We start from the raw sequence: 25,069 nt of genomic DNA on the forward strand, positions 1-25,069 counted from the left end.
GACGGATTTGTCTACCCAGGGTTTTTGATTTGGGTAAACTTTCATTTTGGTAGTGGGGATTGTTTCTTTCACCCTAGTACAGACATAGTCCAGCACTGTCTCCGTGTAGGCATTAATGTTATCTGTGTCGCGGAATACAATCCAGTCTGTGTTGTGAAACACTGACACTAGTGTATCCTCTGACGTCACATCCCATTTCTGCACCTCTCGCGAGACTACGGGAGTACTTTTAATTCTTTGTCTGTACTTTGGTGTAAGGAAAATGGATGCGTGATCTGACTTGCCAAAGCCACTATCAGAATGAGCCTTGTAGCCACCTTTAAATTGCGTGTAACAGTGATCTAGGATGTTACCGCCTCTGGTGTTGCAAGTCACATGCTGGTAGAAGTCAGGCAATACCTTTCTCAGATTGGCGCTATTGAAATCTCCCAGTACCAAAATGGCGGCGTTAACGTTCGTCGCTTGTATATTGTTTACCTCGTCGTGGAGCCTGGAGAGCGCGGCGTTGTTGTTGGCTTGCGGTGGAATATACACTCCGACCAGGATGATCGCCGTTAACTCCCTCGGGAGGAAGAAAGGACGACACTTGATGGTTATATATTCCAGTTCTGGGGAGCAGTGATTGGATAATTCCTTCACATTCGTTGGATCACTCCAATTTTTGTTAAACATGAAGGCAATACCTCCACCACGTTGTTTACCGGACTCTGATTGTGTCCGATCCTTCCTATGGATAAAGAAATGATCCGCTGGTTGAATCGCGTGATCTGGAACCTCCGGCGTGAGCCACGTTTCGGTGAAGCAGAGAACGTTGCAGTCCCTAACGTCTCTTTGGTGTTGAATCCTTGCTCGGATATCATCCAGTTTATTGTCAATTGATTGTACATTGGCTAGCAATATACTGGGCAATGGCGTTCGGTGTCGTCTGGATCTCAGCCTGTTACGGATCCCAGCTCTCTTCCCTCGCCGCCTGGTGATTCCTTTGTTCCTGGGATCAGGATCTGGTCCCATTGTTTTGAGAATCTCCAAAGGCCATTGCTGCGGTTCGGAAAGCTGATTCAGGGAGTAATCCAATCGGTAAGTTTTTCTTAATCCAATGTCAATGATTGACTGACGGTCATACACATATAATGCACCAACAGTTGGTGCAAATAAAACTCCTAATACTATAAAAATTAACAAAATAAAGCACAGTCTCGTCGGAGCGATCAGAGAGGCAGCCATCAGAGCAGCGCCAGGTTCACTAGTGTACTTGCAGCCATAATTCTCACTGAAGTCAACATGAATAAGGCATTCGTTGTCCGCAGGTTTCTCCCTCAGGTCCCTGTACGCCCAGTATTGCCACCGGATGTTGAAGATATAATGCCGAAATCTTGCCATCTGATCTTGGAACTGGTCTACTGCTTTATCCTCTGTCAGCATCATAATAATAATTTCATTATTATTAAAATAAAACCATATATATATGATGGAATAAGGGACACATAAGGTGTAAAAAAAAAAAGAAAAAAAAAAAAAGAAAGGCGAAGTATCGTTGAATATTTACATTATTACCACTTTGCAATAGCTATGTATATGTCCCTAACAGGGTGGAACTTGTAAATAACATGAATCACAGACTGTCTGAGCTTGTCCCAGTCTGCCGTCCACTGCACATCCACAACACAAGAAATAGGCATCTTATCTTTGGCAAGAGGAGAGAGCTCAAATGTGCCTAAGCATAGCATGCAGGGGCCCTCAGATCTGGAACGAGCTCGACGAGTCCATCACAACCTTCAAAAAATCACTGAAAGAGGAACTGTTTAATTAAATTATCTCTAAATAGAATCCATACTTTCGTATATTAATTGTCTGTATTTATGTATCAATCAATCAATCAATCAGATTTATTTATATAGCACATTTCACATGACGCGTGTCAACCAAAGTGCTGTACAGAGGGTAGATACACAAGATACATATAGACAACAATCACACTCCGTTTTATGGGAGGGCACACAGGCAAACACATAGAAAAACAGGGCATGAGTCAGTGAACGGGAAAGGCTAGTAGGTAGAAGTGGGTTTTGAGCCTAGATTTGAAGGCATCTATCAAGGGGGCGAGGAGCCTAATGGAGGTGGGGATGCTGTTCCACAGTTCAGGGGCTGTGACAGCAAAGGCACGGCCCCCCCTGAGCTTGAGGTTAGACCTCCGGACTGTCAGGAGCCTCTGATCGGCTGATCTGAGGGACCTGGTGTTGGAATAGGGGGATAGGAGGTCTGAGATGTAGGAGGGGGTGTGACCTTTAAGGGCTTTAAAAACAAATAGGAGAACCTTAAAATCTATCCTGTAGCGTACTGGGAGCCAATGAAGGGAGGCAAGGACAGGGGTGATGTGGTCTCTCTTGCGGGTTCCGGTCAACAGTCTGGCAGCAGCGTTTTGTACCAGTTGTAAGCGGGACAGGGAAGACTGGTTAATGCCTATATAGAGGGAGTTGCAGTAGTCTAATCTAGATGAAATGAAGGCGTGGATGAGGGCGGCTACGTGGCGTAGTGGGCAAGGCGCTCGCCACGAAATCTGGAGACGCTGGGCTTGCCTGTTCGAGCCCAGCGCTCCGCATTTGCTTTCAGTTTAGCTGGTCGTCCGTACTAATACACATTGGCCGTATTAGGGGGTGGGAAACTGATGGGTGGGGATGGGGCGTTGTGGACAGCGACTCCTACAGGTCGGTTGGTGCGCCTGCGCAGTAGAATCAGGAAGTGTCGGGGGCAGCGTGAGCCTCCCATGCATTACTCCTCGCCACTGAGAGATCGAGCTGTGCAGGTGAAAAGATGCGACTGCTGTTACCTCAAGTACCGGAGGGGACTTGTGCTATGTATGACTTAGTCCACATTGCAGCCGGCTTGTGGGAGGCAAGAAACAGCGTTTGGGACAGGGGAGGGTTGAATTGGATGATACGAAATTGGGATGGGAGAAAATATATAGAAAAATGGGAGAAAAAAGTGGATCAAAAAAAATTAAGGTATGGATGACTCTCTGAAGGTCTGCAGGGGAGAGAAGGGCTTTGAGTTTGGCAATGGTGCGTAGTTGGAAAAAACATGCCTTTACCACTGAGTTCACTTGTCTGTCAAATTTTAATTGTGGATAAAAAATGACACCTAGGTTCTTGACATACGGCTTGACCAGGGAGGACAGGTTGCCAAGGCTGTTGGTAAGGGTGGTGACAGCGTCTGGGGGACCGAAGAGGATTATTTCGGATTTGTTTTGATTTAGTTGTAGAGAGTTTTGTGCCATCCAACATTTAACATCATCCAGGCAGGATATGAGACTGTTAAGTAGAGACTGGTTGTTGGGTTTCAGGGAAACATAAAGCTGTGTGTCGTCAGCATAACAGTGAAAAGAGATGTTGTGCTTCTGAATGATTGGACCAAGGGGTAGCATGTAAAGGGAGAACAGGATCGGGCCAAGGATGGACCCTTGTGGGACCCCACAGGAGAGGGAGGTTGAGGGGGAGGAGCAGTTGGCGATGTTGACAGCAAAGCTTATATTTGTGAGATAGGAGGAGAACCATGCTAGTGCAGTGTCACTGATACCAACCCCATGTTGGAGACGATCTAATAAAATGGTGTGATCAACAGTGTCGAAAGCTGCACTGAGGTCAAGCAGCATTAAAATAGAGCAGTCACGGTTGTCAGCGGCGAGGAGTAGGTCATTTGACACTTTAAGGAGGGCTGATTCTGTGCTATGGCCAGTCCTGAACCCTGACTGAAATGTCTCCAGGATGCTGTTCTGGTGCAGGTAGGGAGACAATTGGCACAGAACAACCTTTTCAAGTATTTTTGACAGAAAAGGAAGCTTGGAAATGGGCCTGTAATTACTGTGCAGGGTGGGGTCAAGGTTTGTTTATTTCAATAGGGGCTGGACTACTGCATGTTTAAAGCAGGATGGAACAGTACCAGTTGCCAGGGAGCTGTTAATAATGGAGAGGATGCTGGGACCGGTTGTGTGAAAAACCTGTTTCAGGAGAGCAATGGGAACAGTGTCAAGGGGGCAGGTCGCAGGTTTCATAGAGGAAACTATCTCTATCTATGTTGTATGTTTGTTAGTAGGTAGGTGTGTAAGCCTACCCACGTTGTATGTTTTTGTTTGTTTATATTTGTGATCAGGCTCCCTCCAAAAGCTTTAAATAGCTTCTTGGGAGACACAATCTCGACGATGATGTTTTCACATGAAGATATGTACATGTATAATATATTGTGTGTGTGTGTGTGTGTGAATAAATTCATTCATTCATTCATTCATTCATTCATTCATTCATTCATTCATTCATTCATTCATTTATTCAAAAGAACTCTCTCACGGTCAATGGCTAAACAATCCACCCATAATTATTATTATTTAAGTGCTTGAGCTCTACCAATAGTTTCAAGTTTCTTTAATAGTTGTCATACAGAAGTACAGAATACTTTTATACAAAATGCGTCTTACTGTTACGCTCCAGAGACTGTGCTAGACAAGATAAGTATGAAATAAAATAGTATAGCATGTAAAATAGAAGTAAAAATAGAGGTCACAGTGTTCAGTATAGACATATGTACAATGTTCGATGCAGAATAGAAGTAACTGAGTTACCATACAATATACAATATACTATGCAATGTACTAATATACAATACTATATAGTGCAAAGCAGAAATGGGATGAGGTACAATTTAGGTACAATTTACAGTAAGGTGTAGTGCAAATCCTTTACCAATAAATATAAAGTGTGATTAGGTGATCTAAAGTGTGGAGAGTGGGTGCTGCAGTGTGTTGTTTGTTTAAAGTGAGTGTGTGCGTGTGGATGTGTGTGCTGTGTGCATTTGATGGTTGTTGCATAGTGTTTATTGTTTGTTGAGCAGCCTGATGGCCTGGGGATAGAAGAGTCTTTCTGTGCTCGCCTTGAGACTCCGGTATCGCTTGCCTGACCGCAGCAGTTCAAAGAGGCAGTTGTTCGGGTGGCTGGAGTCCTTGATGATTCTCGTAGCCTTACCCCTGCACCGCTTGTTTTTTTTTTTTGATCAAATATTTTTATTTTATTTTCTTTTTTCCAACATGAAACAAAACATATCACAATACAACAACAACAATACATAAAAAGACTTACTCGACACCACATGACAAGACAACCACTGATACAACTGTACAGTGATCATCCTAACATGGACACTCGCTCGTTCTCTTCCCCCCCCCCCCCCCCCTCCCCCCGCTCACCCCAGGACCTCAACATGAGTCACACTCATAATACATAAAAAGAAAAAAACAAGAATCTAAACAAACATTTCCAAACTTATATGCGTTCCCTCAACTTTGCCACTGTAGCCAACCAAATTACGATATCAGATTCCCTAACCCCTATAACACGTGCCGTGGATATCTCCAAATAGATCACGTCAAGGTAGGTGAGAAACCATACCTTTGGACAGAGTCTATCTGGATGAAACCAACGTGAGGCAATCAATTTTTTTGCGGCTGTGAGGCCGGCCAAAATTAGTTTTTTCACCTGTATAGAGGTCGGTAATTTAGAGAGATCATTCAGTAATAGTACAGAAGGAGATACAGGTATGGTTAGAGAGAAAATGTCTGAGAGCTGATATATAACATTTTCCCAAAAAATCACAACAGGAGGGCATTCCCAGTACATATGCATAAATGTACCTGTGGCGCCACTTGGACACAAGGTACACAGAGAGTCAGGTCTGAGACCCATTGAATTCAATCGTCTAGGGGTTAAATAAGTCCTGTGAATAAAATTCAGATGAATCTGTTGGTGATCTGGGTTGTGTGAGGATAACCGAACATTTTCCCAGACTGCATCCCAATCAAAATCTACATCCAACTCCGGAACATCCTTTCTCCAAATCGTATCCAGGGGGAGCTCTTTATACGAGGTCATGAGTAAATGGCGATAAAAGTCAGAGACAAAGCCTCTCGATGTCTCCTTGTCATAAAAGAACTTGTGAAAGCGGTGATGCACTAGTGGAGCATCCCATGGCACGCCATGAGCCTTCAGAGCTGCTCTTATTTGTAAATAAAAGAAAAAGGAGGTTCCGGGGAGATCATATCCGTTGGATATATCCTGGAAAGATCGGAGGCCAGAGTTATCAAAGATATCCCCCAATGTGTGGATACCTTTCTTTTCCCATCTAGGGTACCTAATAGGTTGTTGTTCAATAAGGAGAAGATTGTTATTAAATAGAGGGGAATGCGTGTGCCATTGATGGCGGTTTGTACCCACTTTCTGAGTGTCACGCCAAGTTTGGATCACATGTGTGATTAAAGGGCCAAATCTTAATTTACATTGTTTAATTGATATGTTGGTATACACAATATCCTGAAGTCTATATGGGGACACCAACTTCTCCTCCAATGCCCTGCACCGCTTGTTGTAAATGTTCTGGAGGGTGGGAAGCCCCCCTCCAATTGTGCGTTCGGCTGAACGTGTCACTCTCTGTAGTCTGCTTCGGTCTTGTGCAGTGCTATTCCCAAACCAGGAGGTGATGTTGCCAGTCAGGATGCTCTCTATTGTACATGAGTAGAAATTCTTAAGGATCTTCTGACTGACTTGGAACTTCCTTAGGCGCCTGAGGAAGTAGAGGCGTTGTCGTGCCTTCTTCACAACACTGTCAATGTGTGTGGTCCATGTCAAGTCCTCGGATATGTGGGCTGAGAGGTACTTAAAACTGTTCACTCTCTCAACCGGTGCCCCGTCGATGCTGAGGGGGCTGTAGTCCCTGACCCCCGACCTCCTAAAGTCCACAATCATCTCCTTTGTTTTGCTGACGTTCAGGGAGAGGCTGTTCTCCTGGCACCATCCCGCCAGGACCTTGACCTCTTCCAGGTAGGCCCTCTCGTCGTTTGCAGAGATCAGGCCCACCACTACTGTGTCGTCAGCAAATTTGATGATTGTGTTGTTACTCCGCTGAGCCACACAGTCGTGTGTGTACAGGGAGTAGAGGAGGGGACTCAGAACACAGCCCTGGGGGGCCCCTATGTTGAGGGTGATGGATGAGAAGGTGCAGTTGCCTGCTCTCACCACCTGGGGTCTGCCCGTCAGGAAGACTTCAAGTATCTGATGGTTAAACATGTTATTTACCTGATATAATTCTAAAAACACACAAAAAAAAACAGATTTTCCCCCAAAGGTTAGCACATTGAAAAGTCGCCAATAGTCAGGAATGACCCAGCGCATAAATCTCCACCAGGCAGCAGCCACACATTTCTTTTAGACCAATAGACCAATGAAAGCAGATCTCGCAGCAGTATTCCTATTACAGTATTACACTATCTGTGAGGGTTCGCCTGTCCCTGGGACCTTCTCTTCTCCTCAACAGCCCCCACCTTTGCACAGACTTTTATTCTTGGCGTTTGTGTTGTCCCCCATGTGTTTTAACCTTGTGTTATCTTTAGTCTTGTTCCCTTGTTAATTGTTTTATTTGTCCCTTGTATGGTGGTTGTTTACTCTGTCTAGTGTTCAGTCTTTTCTTGTGTGGTTAGTTTTGTTTGTTTCCCTGTTTATTTCCCCAGAGTGTTTGGTCTTGTGTTTCTCCCCATGTGTGCCTCGTTGGTAATTAGCCATCCTGTGTCCCATGTCTTAATTAGTCTGTCTATATATGCTGTGTGTTCCCTACCCTCCAGTGTCGGTTCATTGTTGGAGTTCATTGTTTTGAGATCCCTGTCTTGATGTTTCCTGAGTATCCTGTCCTTGCTGTTACCCTCGTCCTTGCGCTGTCATTTGTTCCTTGTCTCCCTATTTCAGTAAGTCTAGTTTTTCAGTTTGTGTTATCATCTTTGTTTTCGTTTTTACAGTCTCGTTTTAGTAGTGTTTGTTTTGTAGATTAGTTGTGCCTTCCCCTACCAGCTCTGCTGTGGTTCCTCTGTTTGTTTTTGTACCTGTTCTTGTTTTTGAGATTCTTTGTTTTGGTTGCTACCCTTTTTGAAGTAAAGACAATTTTTACACTTCACCTCTGGTTCAACGTCTCGTTCCACTCGTCTGCCTGTTCTCTCCTCGTTCTGTTCCGCAATTGGGTCCTCAGACAACACTATCCATAACAGAATGAACCGACCATGTTTGGACCCAGCGAACAGAACAAGGGAGGCTTTGAGCGCCTTGGAGGCGTTCAGACTGGGGAATTTACCTTCCTCCTCCTTGGAGGAGAGGAAGGAGGTTTTACGTCTGCTCTACTCTCTCAGGGAGTGGCACCCTGAGCTGGCCCCACAGCTGGAGGAGTATGGCAGACACTGGATCAAGTGTCTATTCCCAGTTTCAGTCTCCAGCCAGGCCTCTACTGCCAGTCCAGTCTCTAGCCAAGCCTCTACTGCTGGTAAGGTCTCCACCACCAGCATGGCCTCTACTGCTAGCGTAGCTTCGTCGGCTAGCACAAGCCTGATAGCTAACACTGCCCCTGTGGTTAGCCTAGCCCTTGTAGCTTCGACAGCTACCCCGTTAGCTCCTACTGCTACCAAGTCACGGAGAGCTAGAAAATCTAGGAAGGCTAGCTTAGGCCCTGCAGCTCTCACTGCTCAGGCAGCTAGCACTAGCCCGATAGCTAACCCTGCCCCTGTGGTTAGCCTAGCCCTTGTAGCTTCGACAGCTACCCCGTTAACTCCTACTGCCAGCATGGCCCCAGTTGTTAGCATAGCTACTGCTAGCACCTCAGCCCTGTCTGCTAGCTTAGCCCCTGCTGCTAACCAGGCCTCAACAGCTAGTACAGCCCCGTCTGATAGCTTAGCCTCTGCAGCTAACCAGGCCCCAACAGCTAGTACAGCCCTGTCTGATAGCTTAGCCTCTGCAGCTAACCAGGCCTCAACAGCTAGTACAGCCCTGTCTGATAGCTTAGCCTCTGCAGCTAACCAGGCCTCAACAGCTAGGACTGCCCCGTCAGCTAGCTCGTTCCCTATGGCCCCAGTTTCTCTGGTCTCGGTTCCTTAGTCTGGCCCTCCAGCCAGCGTTAACTATCCTGCTAGAACTGCCCCTTCTGTTATCAGGATGGGTTATTTCCGTGTTACTCCGACTAACACCTCAGTCTCGTCTGCTAGAGCCCCTGCTGCTAGCACCTCAGTCTCGTCCGCTAGAGCCCCTGCTGCTAGCCTCTTAGTCTTGTCTGCTAGAGCCCCTGCTGCTAGCACCTCAGTCTTGTCTGCTAGAGCCCCTGCTGCTAGCACCTCAGTCTTGTCCGCTAGAGCCCCTGCTGCTAGCCTCTTAGTCCTGTCCGCTAGAGCCCTTGCTAATAGCGTTTCAGTCTCATCTGCTAGAGCCCCTGCTGCTAGCCTCTTAGTCCTGTCTGCTAGAGCCCCTGCTACTAGCACCTCAGTCTCGTTTGCTAGAGCCCCTGCTGCTAGCACTAGCCAGGTAGCTAACCCGGTCTCTACTGCCAGTTTAGCCCCTGCTAGAGCGGCTCTTGCTGCCCCTGTTCCTCCTCCAGCTCCCGGGGAGGTCCCGTCATCTGGTCCCGGCTCCTCGTCTGGTCCCGGCTCGTCGTCTAGTCCCGGCTCATCATCTGGTCCCGGCTCGTCGTCTGGTCCCGGCTCCTCATCTGGTCCTGGCTCCTCATCTGGTCCCGGCTCCTCGTCTGGTCCCGGCTCCTCGTCTGGTCTCGGCTCCTTGTCTGGTCCCGGCTCCTCGACTGGTCCCGGCTCTTCGTCTGGTCCCGGCTCTTCGTCTGGTCCCGACTCCTCTTTTGGTCCAGTCCGACGCCGTGGTCTACGCCGTGGTCTATGCCGTGGTATACGGCGTGTTCTACGCCGTGGTCTTCGGCTGCAGGGAACCCCCTCCGGGGTTCTGTGTCCGATCCCAAGTCCGGCGCCTGGTGGGTCCCCTGTCCGGGGTCCTGCTCCGGGCCTGTCACCCTTGCCCCTTTGCCCTCGACCCCCTCATCGGCCCTCTGTCCCTGCTTCCAGTTCCCCTCGACCCCCTCATCGGCCCTCTGTCCCTGCTTTCGGCTCCCCTTGTCCCCCTCATCGGCCCTCTGTCCCCGTTTCGAGCCCCCCTCACCGTGTCCCTGTTCCCATCTCTAGCCCCCCTCTCCTGGCCTCTGTCCCCATCTCCGGTCCTCCTGATCCCGTGCCCCGTTCTCCCCTCTCCAGCCCCCTCTCCGGCCCCGTTCCTCTGCCCCGTTTCTCCTGTGCCCCTCCTGGGTTTCTGTCGCCGCCCCCCTGTCCCAGTGTCACTCGTCCCGGCCTTGTCCGTCCTGACTTTTTTTCCCGGACTCTCCCTGTGTTCCCCTTCCCTGGCTCCCGGCCCCCTGTCCTGCCCGTTCCTGGACGGTCCTTTTTGACGTCTGGGAGCCGTCCCTGGAGGGGGGGGTACTGTGAGGGTTCGCCTGTCCCTGGGACCTTCTCCTCTCCTCAACAGCCCCCACCCTTGCACAGACTTTCCTCTCCTCAACAACCCCCACCATTGCACAGACTTTTATTCTTGGCGTTTGTGTTGTCTCCCATGTGTTTTAACCTTGTGTTATCTTTAGTCTTGTTCCCTTGTTAATTGTTTTATTTGTCCCTTGTATGGTGGTTGTTTACTCTGTCTAGTGTTCAGTCTTTTCTTGTGTGGTTAGTTTTGTTTGTTTCCCTGTTTATTTCCCCAGAGTGTTTGGTCTTGTGTTTCTCCCCATGTGTGCCTCGTTGGTAATTAGCCCCCCTGTGTCCCATGTCTTAATTAGTCTGTCTATATATGCTGTGTGTTCCCTACCCTCCAGTGTCGGTTCATTGTTGGAGTTCATTGTTTTGAGATCCCTGTCTTGATGTTTCCTGAGTATCCTGTCCTTGCTGTTACCCTCGTCCTTGTGCTGTCATTTGTTCCTTGTCTCCCTATTTCAGTAAGTCTAGTTTTTCAGTTTGTGTTATCATCTTTGTTTTCGTTTTTACAGTCTCGTTTTAGTAGTGTTTGTTTTGTAGATTAGTTGTGCCTTCCCCTACCAGCTCTGCTGTGGTTCCTCTGTTTGTTTTTTTACCTGTTCTCGTTTTTGAGATTCTTTGTTTTGGTTGCTACCCTTTTTGAAGTAAAGACAATTTTTACACTTCACCTCTGGCTCCACGTCTCGTTCCACTCGTCTGCCTGTTCTCTCCTCGTTCTGTTCCCGCAATTGGGTCCTCAGACAACACTATCCATAACACTATCATACTATTAAACACTATTACACACAATTACACTATTATACTAGTATATTAGTAAACTATTACACACCATTACACACTATTGCACTATTACACTAGCACACTGACACTATTACTGTACACACTATTACACACTATTTCACAAATAATAATAATAATAATAATAATAATAATAATAATAATAATAATAATAATAATAATAATAATAATAATAATAATAATAATAATAATAATAATAATAATAATAATAATAATAATAATAATAATAATAATAATAATAATAATAATAATAATAATAATAATAATAATAATAATAATAATAATAATAATAATAATAATAATAATAATAATTAATAATAATTCAACCCCCTACTCTTTGCCATAGGCATCCTGGGTTTATCTTTATCGACGAGATTCAGTCAGGACCTCGGTTTAGCGTCTCATCTGAAGGACGGCACATTATTGCACCATTACACTGCAGGGTGGTGCAGTGGTTAACACAGTCCTGGGTAGGATTCCTGCTTGGGGACCAGGTTGCCAGGTACCCAGGTGGGGTATGCTAATTGCTGTGGGGCACTCTGGACTGCGTTCCATGTGTGAAAGGTGCTATATAGATAGTTATTCATATTTATTATTATTATTATATTGTAAAAATGTATGCATTGAAATGTCTGTAAAGTCTCGACGTTGAAAATGAGCCTCAATTGTCTTTTCGAGAATAAATAAAGGTTTGATTGATTGATTGATTGATTGATTGATTGATTGATTGATAGATAGATTGATCTCCTGGGCCTTTCTGTGTGGATTTAGCATGTTCTCCCCGTGCTCGCAAGGATTTCCCCTCCAGAAGAAGCGATAAACCCAATGGAATAACATGCAGAACAGTATCAGTTTGCGTCCCTGACGAAGACGGACAGGAGCACTTGGATTGGTCTCCGGGTGCTGCCCCACGCCACAACCTGTGTCTGCTCCTGGCTGCCCCACGCCACAACCTGTGTCTGCTCCCGGCTGCCCCACGCCACAACCTGTGTCTGCTCCTGGCTGCCCCACGCCACAACCTGTGTCTGCTCCCGGCTGCCCCACGCCACAACCTGTGTCTGCTCCTGGCTGCCCCACGCCACAACCTGTGTCTGCTCCTGGCTGCCCCACGCCACAACCTGTGTCTGCTCCCGGCTGCCCCACGCCACAACCTGTGTCTGCTCCCGGCTGCCCCACGCCACAACCTGTGTCTGCTCCCGGCTGCCCCACGCCACAACCTGTGTCTGCTCCCGGCTGCCCCACGCCACAACCTGTGTCTGCTCCTGGCTGCCCCACGCCACAACCTGTGTCTGCTCCCGGCTGCCCCACGCCACAACCCGTGTCTGCTCCCGGCTGCCCCACGCCACAACCCATGTCTGCTCCCGGCTGCCCCACGCCACAACCTGTGTCTGCTCCTGGCTGCCCCACGCCACAACCTGTGTCTGCTCCCGGCTGCCCCACGCCACAACCCGTGTCTGCTCCCGGCTGCCCCACGCCACAACCTGTGTCTGCTCCCGGCTGCCCCATGCCACAACCCGTGTCTGCTCCCGGCTGCCCCACGCCACAACCCATGTCTGCTCCCGGCTGCCCCACGCCACAACCCGTGTCTGCTCCCGGCTGCCCCACGCCACAACCTGTGTCTGCTCCTGGCTGCCCCACGCCACAACCATGTCTGCTCCCGGCTGCCCTTGGGGGGGAAGGACGATGGGATGGGTCAAGTGCAGGGAGGACATTTAATCGGCAACGCCCCAAAAGTGCATGTGTTCCTATGTGTCGCCCATCTCGCATGTGTGTGTGTTTGCTGCATGACAATGTACCAATGTGTGCTACAAATAAAGACTTCTTCAAGTCCAGTTTTCATTTAATTGAATTATTTTAATTGTACATATCAAGGCTTCCAGTCAGCAGAAATGTAATGAAATCCGCTTCAGTTGTGGAGGAAATAGGTTTTTGTTTTTCTTAAGTCTTAGGGCTACAAGTCTTAAAGATACACATGTTTTGGGCCAGACATTTTAACCAGACGCAGATTAAACACTCAAATCATCATCATCATCATCATCATCATCAAACCTTGTAAAAACCTAGGCGGCTGGGTGGCGCAGCGGAGATTGTGCTCGTCACCAATGCAAGAGACTCCGGTCTCGAATCCGGGTGTCAGCATTGCCTCCGGCTTGGGCCGGCCGTCATACTGGCTCAATTGGCAGAGTTAGCGGGTGGAAGTCGATGGGTGGTAATCTGGACGTTGTGGACAGCGACTCCTACAGGTCGGTTGGGGGGACGCCTGCACAGCAGAGACAGGAAATGACGGGGGCAGCGTGAGCCTCCCACTCGTTACTCCTCGCCAATGAGAGTCCATGCTGGCAGGTGAAAAGATGTGACAGGCTGCCTCCTCGTGTACCGGAGGGGACACGTGATGCAAGGCTTATATCCTCCCTACAACCAACCAGTGGGGGGTATATGCGAGCAACGTTCAAGACAGGGGAGGGGAGAAATTGGAAACACGAAATTGGGATGGGAGAAAAATAGAAAATAAGGAGAAAAAGTGGACCCAAAAAAATAATTATTGTAAAAACCTGTACAATCATTGAGGTTGCCCTCACTTTCAATAATGACAAGTTACAGTTAAAATAAACAAGACAAGATTAAACAAGTAGCCTGTGGTATAATAGCTATTTACTGTAAGTAGCCTGTAGCATATGTTGTCATGGATCTTTAATCAGCCTAAGGTATGGTAGCTATTTAAGCAGCCTGTAGCCTGTGGTATGATGTATCTTTATGTAGCCTCTAGTATGATGTATCTTTATGTAGCCTCTAGTATGATGTATCTTTATGTATCCTCTAGTGTGATGTATCTTTATGTAGCCTCTAGTGTGATGTATCTTTATGTATCCTCTAGTATGATGTATCTTTATGTAGCCTCTAGTGTGATGTATCTTTATGTAGCCTCTAGTGTGATGTATCTTTATGTAGCCTCTAGTGTGATGTATCTTTATGTATCCTCTAGTATGATGTATCTTTATGTAGCCTCTAGTATGATGTATCTTTATGTATCCTCTAGTGTGATGTATCTTTATGTAGCCTCTAGTGTGATGTATCTTTATGTATCCTCTAGTATGATGTATCTTTATGTAGCCTCTAGTGTGATGAATCTTTATGTAGCCTCTAGTGTGATGTATCTTTATGTATCCTCTAGTGTGATGTATCTTTATGTAGCCTCTAGTGTGATGTATCTTTATGTATCCTCTAGTATGATGTATCTTTATGTAGCCTCTAGTATGATGTATCTTTATGTAGCCTCTAGTATGATGTATCTTTATGTAGCCTCTAGTGTGATGTATCTTTATGTAGCCTCTAGTATGATGTATCTTTATGTAGCCTCTAGTATGATGTATCTTTATGTAGCCTCTAGTATGATGTATCTTTATGTAGCCTCTAGTATGATGTATCTTTATGTAGCCTCTAGTATGATGTATCTTTATGTATCCTGAGCGTCTAGTGTGATGTATCTTTATGTAGCCTCTAGTATGATGTATCTTTATGTAGCCTCTAGTATGATGTATCTTTATGTAGCCTCTAGTATGATGTATCTTTATGTAGCCTCTAGTATGATGTATCTTTATGTAGCCTCTAGTATGATGTATCTTTATGTAGCCTGAGCCTCTAGTATGATGTATCTGTATGTAGCCTCTAGTGTGATGTATCTGTATGTAGCCTCTAGTATGATGTATCTGTATGTAGCCTCTAGTATGATGTATCTTTATGTAGCCTCTAGTATGATGTATATTTATGTAGCCTCTAGTGTGATGTATCTGTATGTAGCCTCTAGTATGATGTATCTGTATGTAGCCTCTAGTATGATGTATCTTTATGTAGCCTCTAGTATGATGTATCTTTATGTAGCCTCTAGTATGATGTATCTTTATGTAGCCTCTAGTGTGATGTATCTTTATGTAGCCTCTAGTATGATGTATCTTTATGTAGCCTCTAGTATAATGTATCTTTATGTAGCCTCTAGTGTGATGTATCTTTATGTAGCCTCTAGTGTGATGTATCTTTATGTATCCTCTAGTATGATGTATCTTTATGTAGCCTCTAGTATGATGTATCTTTATGTAGCCTCTAGTATGATGTATCTTTATGTAGCCTGAGCCTCTAGTATGATGTATCTTTATGTAGCCTCTAGTATGATGTATCTTTATGTATCCTCTAGTATGATGTATCTTTATGTAGCCTCTAGTATGATGTATCTTTATGTAGCCTGAGCCTCTAGTATGATGTATCTTTATGTAGCCTCTAGTATGATGTATCTTTATGTATCCTCTAGTGTGATGTATCTTTATGTAGCCTCTAGTGTGATGTATCTTTATGTAGCCTCTAGTATGATGTATCTTTATGTAGCCTCTAGTGTGATGTATCTTTATGTAGCCTCTAGTATGATGTATCTTTATGTAGCCTGAGCCTCTAGTATGATGTATCTGTATGTAGCCTCTAGTATGATGTATCTGTATGTAGCCTCTAGTATGATGTATCTTTATGTAGCCTGAGCCTCTAGTATGATGTATCTGTATGTAGCCTCTAGTATGATGTATCTTTATGTAGCCTCTAGTGTGATGTATCTTTATGTAGCCTCTAGTATGATGTATCTGTATGTAGCCTCTAGTATGATGTATCTTTATGTATCCTCTAGTATGATGTATCTTTATGTAGCCTCTAGTATGATGTATCTTTATGTAGCCTCTAGTATGATGTATCTTTATGTAGCCTCTAGTATGATGTATCTTTATGTATCCTCTAGTATGATGTATCTTTATGTAGCCTCTAGTATGATGTATCTTTATGTAGCCTCTAGTATGATGTATCTTTATGTAGCCTCTAGTATGATGTATCTGTATGTAGCCTCTAGTATGATGTATCTTTATGTATCCTCTAGTATGATGTATCTTTATGTATCCTCTAGTATGATGTATCTGTATGTAGCCTCTAGTATGATGTATCTTTATGTAGCCTCTAGTATGATGTATCTGTATGTAGCCTCTAGTATGATGTATCTTTATGTAGCCTCTAGTATGATGTATCTTTATGTAGCCTCTAGTATGATGTATCTTTATGTAGCCTCTAGTATGATGTATCTTTATGTAGCCTCTAGTATGATGTATCTTTATGTATCCTCTAGTATGATGTATCTTTATGTATCCTCTAGTATGATGTATCTTTATGTAGCCTCTAGTATGATGTATCTTTATGTAGCCTCTAGTATGATGTATCTTTATGTAGCCTCTAGTATGATGTATCTTTATGTAGCCTGAGCCTCTAGTATGATGTATCTTTATGTAGCCTCTAGTATGATGTATCTTTATGTAGCCTCTAGTATGATGTATCTTTATGTAGCCTCTAGCTGTATGTAGCCTCTAGTGTGATGTATCTTTATGTAGCCTCTAGTATGATGTATCTTTATGTAGCCTCTAGCTGTATGTATCCTCTAGTATGATGTATCTTTATGTAGCCTCTAGTATGATGTATCTTTATGTAGCCTCTAGTATGATGTATCTTTATGTAGCCTCTAGTATGATGTATCTTTATGTAGCCTCTAGTATGATGTATCTTTATGTAGCCTCTAGTATGATGTATCTGTATGTAGCCTCTAGTATGATGTATCTTTATGTAGCCTCTAGTATGATGTATCTTTATGTATCCTCTAGTATGATGTATCTTTATGTAGCCTCTAGTATGATGTATCTTTATGTAGCCTCTAGTATGATGTATCTTTATGTAGCCTCTAGTATGATGTATCTTTATGTAGCCTCTAGTGTGATGTATCTTTATGTAGCCTCTAGTATGATGTATCTTTATGTAGCCTCTAGTATGATGTATCTTTATGTAGCCTCTAGTATGATGTATCTTTATGTAGCCTCTAGTATGATGTATCTTTATGTAGCCTCTAGTATGATGTATCTTTATGTATCCTCTAGTATGATGTATCTTTATGTAGCCTCTAGTATTATGTATCTTTATGTAGCCTCTAGTATGATGTATCTTTATGTAGCCTCTAGTATGATGTGTCTTTATGTAGCCTGAGCCTCTAGTGTGATGTATCTTTATGTAGCCTCTAGTATGATGTATCTTTATGTAGCCTCTAGTATGATGTATCTTTATGTAGCCTCTAGTATGATGTATCTTTATGTAGCCTCTAGTATGATGTATCTTTATGTAGCCTCTAGTATGATGTATCTTTATGTAGCCTGAGCCTCTAGTATGATGTATCTTTATGTAGCCTCTAGTGTGATGTATCTTTATGTATCCTCTAGTATGATGTATCTGTATGTAGCCTCTAGTATGATGTATCTTTATGTAGCCTCTAGTATGATGTATCTTTATGTAGCCTCTAGTATGATGTATCTTTATGTAGCCTCTAGTATGATGTATCTTTATGTAGCCTCTAGTATGATGTATCTTTATGTAGCCTGAGCCTCTAGTATGATGTATCTTTATGTAGCCTCTAGTGTGATGTATCTTTATGTAGCATCTAGTGTGATGTATCTTTATGTAGCCTCTAGTATGATGTATCTTTATGTAGCCTCTAGTATGATGTATCTGTATGTAGCCTCTAGTATGATGTATCTTTATGTAGCCTCTAGTATGATGTATCTTTATGTAGCCTCTAGTATGATGTATCTTTATGTAGCCTCTAGTATGATGTATCTTTATGTAGCCTCTAGTATGATGTATCTTTATGTAGCCTCTAGTATGATGTATCTTTATGTATCCTCTAGTATGATGTATCTTTATGTATCCTCTAGTATGATGTATCTGTATGTAGCCTCTAGTATGATGTATCTTTATGTAGCCTCTAGAATGATGTATCTTTATGTAGCCTCTAGTATGATGTATCTGTATGTAGCCTCTAGTATGATGTATCTTTATGTATCCTCTAGTATGATGTATCTTTATGTATCCTCTAGTATGATGTATCTTTATGTAGCCTCTAGTGTGATGTATCTTTATGTAGCCTCTAGTATGATGTATCTTTATGTATCCTCTAGTATGATGTATCTTTATGTAGCCTCTAGTATGATGTATCTTTATGTAGCCTGAGCCTCTAGTATGATGTATCTTTATGTATCCTCTAGTATGATGTATCTTTATGTATCCTCTAGTATGATGTATCTTTATGTAGCCTCTAGTATGATGTATCTTTATGTAGCCTCTAGTATGATGTATCTGTATGTAGCCTCTAGTATGATGTATCTGTATGTAGCCTCTAGTATGATGTATCTGTATGTAGCCTCTAGTATGATGTATCTTTATGTAGCCTCTAGTATGATGTATCTTTATGTAGCCTCTAGTATGATGTATCTGTATGTAGCCTCTAGTATGATGTATCTTTATGTAGCCTCTAGTATGATGTATCTTTATGTAGCCTCTAGTATGATGTATCTTTATGTAGCCTGAGCCTCTAGTATGATGTATCTTTATGTATTCTCTAGTATGATGTATCTTTATGTATCCTCTAGTATGATGTATCTTTATGTAGCCTCTAGTATGATGTATCTTTATGTAGCCTGAGCCTCTAGTATGATGTATCTTTATGTATTCTCTAGTATGATGTATCTTTATGTATCCTCTAGTATGATGTATCTTTATGTAGCCTCTAGTATGATGTATCTTTATGTAGCCTCTAGTATGATGTATCTTTATGTAGCCTCTAGTATGATGTATCTTTATGTAGCCTCTAGTATGATGTATCTTTATGTAGCCTCTAGTATGATGTATCTTTATGTAGCCTCTAGTATGATGTATCTGTATGTAGCCTCTAGTATGATGTATCTGTATGTAGCCTCTAGTATGATGTATCTTTATGTAGCCTGAGCCTCTAGTATGATGTATCTTTATGTATCCTCTAGTATGATGTATCTTTATGTATCCTCTAGTATGATGTATCTTTATGTAGCCTCTAGTATGATGTATCTTTATGTAGCCTCTAGTATGATGTATCTTTATGTAGCCTCTAGTATGATGTATCTGTATGTAGCCTCTAGTATGATGTATCTGTATGTAGCCTCTAGTATGATGTATCTGTATGTAGCCTCTAGTATGATGTATCTTTATGTAGCCTCTAGTATGATGTATCTTTATGTAGCCTCTAGTATGATGTATATTTATGTAGCCTCTAGTATGATGTATCTTTATGTAGCCTCTAGTGTGATGTATCTTTATGTAGCCTCTAGTGTGATGTATCTTTATGTAGCCTCTAGTGTGATGTATCTTTATGTAGCCTCTAGTATGATGTATCTTTATATAGCCTCTAGTATGATGTATCTTTATGTAGCCTCTAGTATGATGTATCTTTATGTAGCCTCTAGTATGATGTATCTTTATGTAGCCTCTAGTATGATGTATCTTTATGTAGCCTCTAGTATGATGTATCTTTATGTAGCCTGAGCCTCTAGTATGATGTATCTTTATGTAGCCTCTACTATGATGTATCTTTATGTAGCCTGAGCCTCTAGTATGATGTATCTTTATGTATCCTCTAGTATGATGTATCTTTATGTAGCCTCTAGTATGATGTATCTGTATGTAGCCTCTAGTATGATGTATCTTTATGTATCCTCTAGTATGATGTATCTTTATGTATCCTCTAGTATGATGTATCTTTATGTAGCCTCTAGTATGATGTATCTTTATGTAGCCTGAGCCTCTAGTGTGATGTATCTGTATGTAGCCTCTAGTATGATGTATCTTTATGTAGACTCTAGTATGATGTATCTTTATGTAGCCTCTAGTATGATGTATCTTTATGTATCCTCTAGTATGATGTATCTTTATGTAGCCTCTAGTATGATGTATCTTTATATAGCCTCTAGTATGATGTATCTTTATGTAGACTCTAGTATGATGTATCTTTATGTATCCTCTAGTATGATGTATCTTTATGTAGCCTCTAGTATGATGTATCTTTATGTAGCCTCTAGTATGATGTATCTTTATGTATCCTCTAGTATGATGTATCTTTATGTAGCCTCTAGTATGATGTATCTTTATGTAGCCTCTAGTATGATGTATCTGTATGTAGCCTGAGCCTCTAGTATGATGTATCTTTATGTAGCCTCTAGTATGATGTATCTTTATGTAGCCTCTAGTATGATGTATCTTTATGTATCCTCTAGTATGATGTAACTTTATGTATCCTCTAGTATGATGTATCTTTATGTAGCCTCTAGTATGATGTATCTTTATGTATCCTCTAGTATGATGTATCTGTATGTAGCCTCTAGTATGATGTATCTTTATGTAGCCTCTAGTATGATGTATCTTTATGTAGCCTCTAGTATGATGTATCTTTATGTAGCCTCTAGTATGATGTATCTGTATGTAGCCTCTAGTATGATGTATCTTTATGTAGCCTCTAGTATGATGTATCTTTATGTAGCCTCTAGTATGATGTATCTGTATGTAGCCTCTAGTATGATGTATCTGTATGTAGCCTCTAGTATGATGTATCTGTATGTAGCCTCTAGTATGATGTATCTGTATGTAGCCTCTAGTATGATGTATCTGTATGTAGCCTCTAGTATGATGTATCTTTATGTAGCCTCTAGTATGATGTATCTTTATGTATCCTGAGCCTCTAGTATGATGTATCTTTATGTAGCCTCTAGTATGATGTATCTGTATGTAGCCTCTAGTATGATGTATCTTTATGTAGCCTCTAGTATGATGTATCTGTATGTAGCCTCTAGTATGATGTATCTGTATGTAGCCTCTAGTATGATGTATCTTTATGTAGCCTCTAGTATGATGTATCTTTATGTATCCTCTAGTATGATGTATCTTTATGTAGCCTCTAGTATGATGTATCTTTATGTATCCTCTAGTATGATGTATCTTTATGTATCCTCTAGTATGATGTATCTTTATGTAGCCTCTAGTATGATGTATCTTTATGTATCCTCTAGTATGATGTATCTTTATGTAGCCTCTAGTATGATGTATCTGTATGTAGCCTCTAGTATGATGTATCTTTATGTAGCCTCTAGTGTGATGTATCTTTATGTAGCCTCTAGTATGATGTATCTGTATGTAGCCTCTAGTATGATGTATCTTTATGTAGCCTCTAGTATGATGTATCGTTATGTATCCTCTAGTATGATGTATCTTCATGTAGCCTCTAGTGTGATGTATCTTTATGTAGCCTCTAGTATGATGTATCTGTATGTAGCCTCTAGTATGATGTATCTTTATGTAGCCTCTAGTGTGATGTATCTTTATGTAGCCTCTAGTATGATGTATCTTTATGTAGCCTCTAGTATGATGTATCTTTATGTATCCTCTAGTATGATGTATATGTATGTAGCCTCTAGTATGATGTATCTTTATGTAGCCTCTAGTATGATGTATCTTTATGTAGCCTCTACTTTATGTAGCCTCTAGTATGATGTATCTTTATGTAGCCTCTAGTATGATGTATCTTTATGTAGCCTCTAGTAGGATGTATCTTTATGTAGCCTCTAGTATGATGTATCTTTATGTAGCCTGAGCCTCTAGTATGATGTATCTTTATGTAGCCTCTAGTATGATGTATCTTTATGTAGCCTCTAGTATGATGTATCTGTATGTAGCCTCTAGTATGATGTATCTTTATGTATCCTCTAGTGTGATGTATCTTTATGTATCCTCTAGTGTGATGTATCTTTATGTAGCCTCTAGTATGATGTATCTTTATGTAGCCTCTAGTATGATGTATCTTTATGTAGCCTCTAGTATGATGTATCTTTATGTAGCCTCTAGTGTGATGTATCTTTATGTAGCCTCTAGCTGTATGTAGCCTCTAGTATGATGTATCTTTATGTAGCCTCTAGTATGATGTATCTTTATGTAGCCTCTAGTATGATGTATCTTTATGTAGCCTCTAGTATGATGTATCTGTATGTAGCCTCTAGTATGATGTATCTGTATGTAGCCTCTAGTATGATGTATCTTCATGTAGCCTCTAGTGTGATGTATCTTTATGTATCCTCTAGTATGATGTATCTGTATGTAGCCTCTAGCTGTATGTAGCCTCTAGTATGATGTATCTTTATGTAGCCTCTAGTATGATGTATCTGTATGTAGCCTCTAGTATGATGTATCTTTATGTAGCCTCTAGTATGATGTATCTGTATGTAGCCTCTAGTATGATGTATCTTTATGTAGCCTCTAGTATGATGTATCTTTATGTATCCTCTAGTATGATGTATCTTTATGTAGCCTCTAGTGTGATGTATCTGTATGTAGCCTCTAGTATGATGTATCTGTATGTAGCCTCTAGTGTGATGTATCTTTATGTAGCCTCTAGTATGATGTATCTGTATGTAGCCTCTAGTATGATGTATCTTTATGTATCCTCTAGTATGATGTATCTTTATGTAGCCTCTAGTATGATGTATCTTTATGTATCCTCTAGTATGATGTATCTTTATGTAGCCTCTAGTATGATGTATCTTTATGTAGCCTCTAGTGTGATGTATCTTTATGTATCCTCTAGTATGATGTATCTTTATGTATCCTCTAGTATGATGTATCTTTATGTAGCCTCTAGTATGATGTATCTTTATGTATCCTCTAGTATGATGTATCTTTATGTAGCCTCTAGTATGATGTATCTTTATGTAGCCTCTAGTATGATGTATCTGTATGTAGCCTCTAGTATGATGTATCTTTATGTAGCCTCTAGTATGATGTATCTTTATGTATCCTCTAGTATGATGTATCTTTATGTAGCCTCTAGTATGATGTATCTTTATGTAGCCTCTAGTATGATGTATCTTTATGTAGCCTCTAGTATGATGTATCTGTATTTAGCCTCTAGTATGATGTATCTTTATGTAGCCTCTAGTATGATGTATCTTTATGTATCATCTAGTATGATGTATCTTTATGTAGCCTCTAGTGTGATGTATCTGTATGTAGCCTCTAGTATGATGTATCTTTATGTAGCCTCTAGTATGATGTATCTTTATGTAGCCTCTAGTATGATGTATCTTTATGTAGCCTCTAGTGTGATGTATCTTTATGTAGCCTCTAGTATGATGTATCTTTATGTAGCCTCTAGTGTGATGTATCTTTATGTAGCCTCTAGTATGATGTATCTTCATGTAGCCTCTAGTGTGATGTATCTTTATGTATCCTCTAGTGTGATGTATCTGTATGTAGCCTCTAGTATGATGTATCTGTATGTAGCCTCTAGCTGTATGTAGCCTCTAGTATGATGTATCTGTATGTAGCCTCTAGTATGATGTATCTGTATGTAGCCTCTAGTATGATGTATCTTTATGTATCCTCTAGTATGATGTATCTTTATGTAGCCTCTAGTATGATGTATCTTTATGTAGCCTCTAGTGTGATGTATCTGTATGTAGCCTCTAGTATGATGTATCTTTATGTATCCTCTAGTATGATGTATCTTTATGTATCCTCTAGTATGATGTATCTTTATGTAGCCTCTAGTGTGATGTATCTTTATGTATCCTCTAGTATGATGTATCTTTATGTAGCCTCTAGTATGATGTATCTGTATATAGCCTCTAGTATGATGTATCTTTATGTAGCCTCTAGTGTGATGTATCTTTATGTATCCTCTAGTATGATGTATCTTTATGTAGCCTCTAGTATGATGTATCTTTATGTAGCCTCTAGTATGATGTATCTGTATGTAGCCTCTAGTATGATGTATCTTTATGTATCCTCTAGTATGATGTATCTTTATGTATCCTCTAGTATGATGTATCTTTATGTAGCCTCTAGTATGATGTATCTGTATGTAGCCTCTAGTATGATGTATCTTTATGTATCCTCTAGTATGATGTATCTTTATGTATCCTCTAGTATGATGTATCTTTATGTATCCTCTAGTATGATGTATCTTTATGTAGCCTCTAGTATGATGTATCTTTATGTATCCTCTAGTATGATGTATCTGTATGTAGCCTGAGCCTCTAGTATGATGTATCTTTATGTAGCCTCTAGTGTGATGTATCTTTATGTAGCCTCTAGTGTGATGTATCTTTATGTAGCCTCTAGTATGATGTATCTTTATGTATCCTCTAGTGTGATGTATCTTTATGTAGCCTCTAGTGTGATGTATCTTTATGTAGCCTCTAGTGTGATGTATCTTTATGTAGCCTCTAGTATGATGTATCTTTATGTATCCTCTAGTGTGATGTATCTTTATGTAGCCTCTCGTATGATGTATCTTTATGTAGCCTCTAGTATGATGTATCTTTATGTAGCATCTAGTGTGATGTATCTTTATGTAGCCTCTAGTGTGATGTATCTTTATGTAGCCTCTAGTATGATGTATCTTTATGTAGCCTCTAGTATGATGTATCTGTATGTAGCCTCTAGTATGATGTATCTTTATGTATCCTCTAGTATGATGTATCTGTATGTAGCCTGAGCCTCTAGTATGATGTATCTTTATGTATCCTCTAGTATGATGTATCTTTATGTAGCCTCTAGTATGATGTATCTGTATGTAGCCTCTAGTATGATGTATCTTTATGTAGCCTCTAGTATGATGTATCTTTATGTAGCCTCTAGTGTGATGTATCTTTATGTAGCCTCTAGTATGATGTATCTTTATGTAGCCTCTAGTATGATGTATCTTTATGTATCCTCTAGTATGATGTATCTTTATGTATCCTCTAGTATGATGTATCTTTATGTAGCCTCTAGTATGATGTATCTTTATGTAGCCTGAGCCTCTAGTATGATGTATCTTTATGTAGCCTCTAGTATGATGTATCTTTATGTAGCCTCTAGTATGATGTATCTTTATGTAGCCTCTAGTATGATGTATCTTTATGTAGCCTCTAGTATGATGTATCTTTGTGTAGCCTCTAGTGTGATGTATCTTTATGTAGCCTCTAGTATGATGTATCT

This window comes from Notolepis coatsorum (genome assembly GCF_963971535.1).
Source record: "Notolepis coatsorum genome assembly, chromosome: 8".
Lineage (NCBI taxonomy): Eukaryota > Metazoa > Chordata > Actinopteri > Aulopiformes > Paralepididae > Notolepis > Notolepis coatsorum.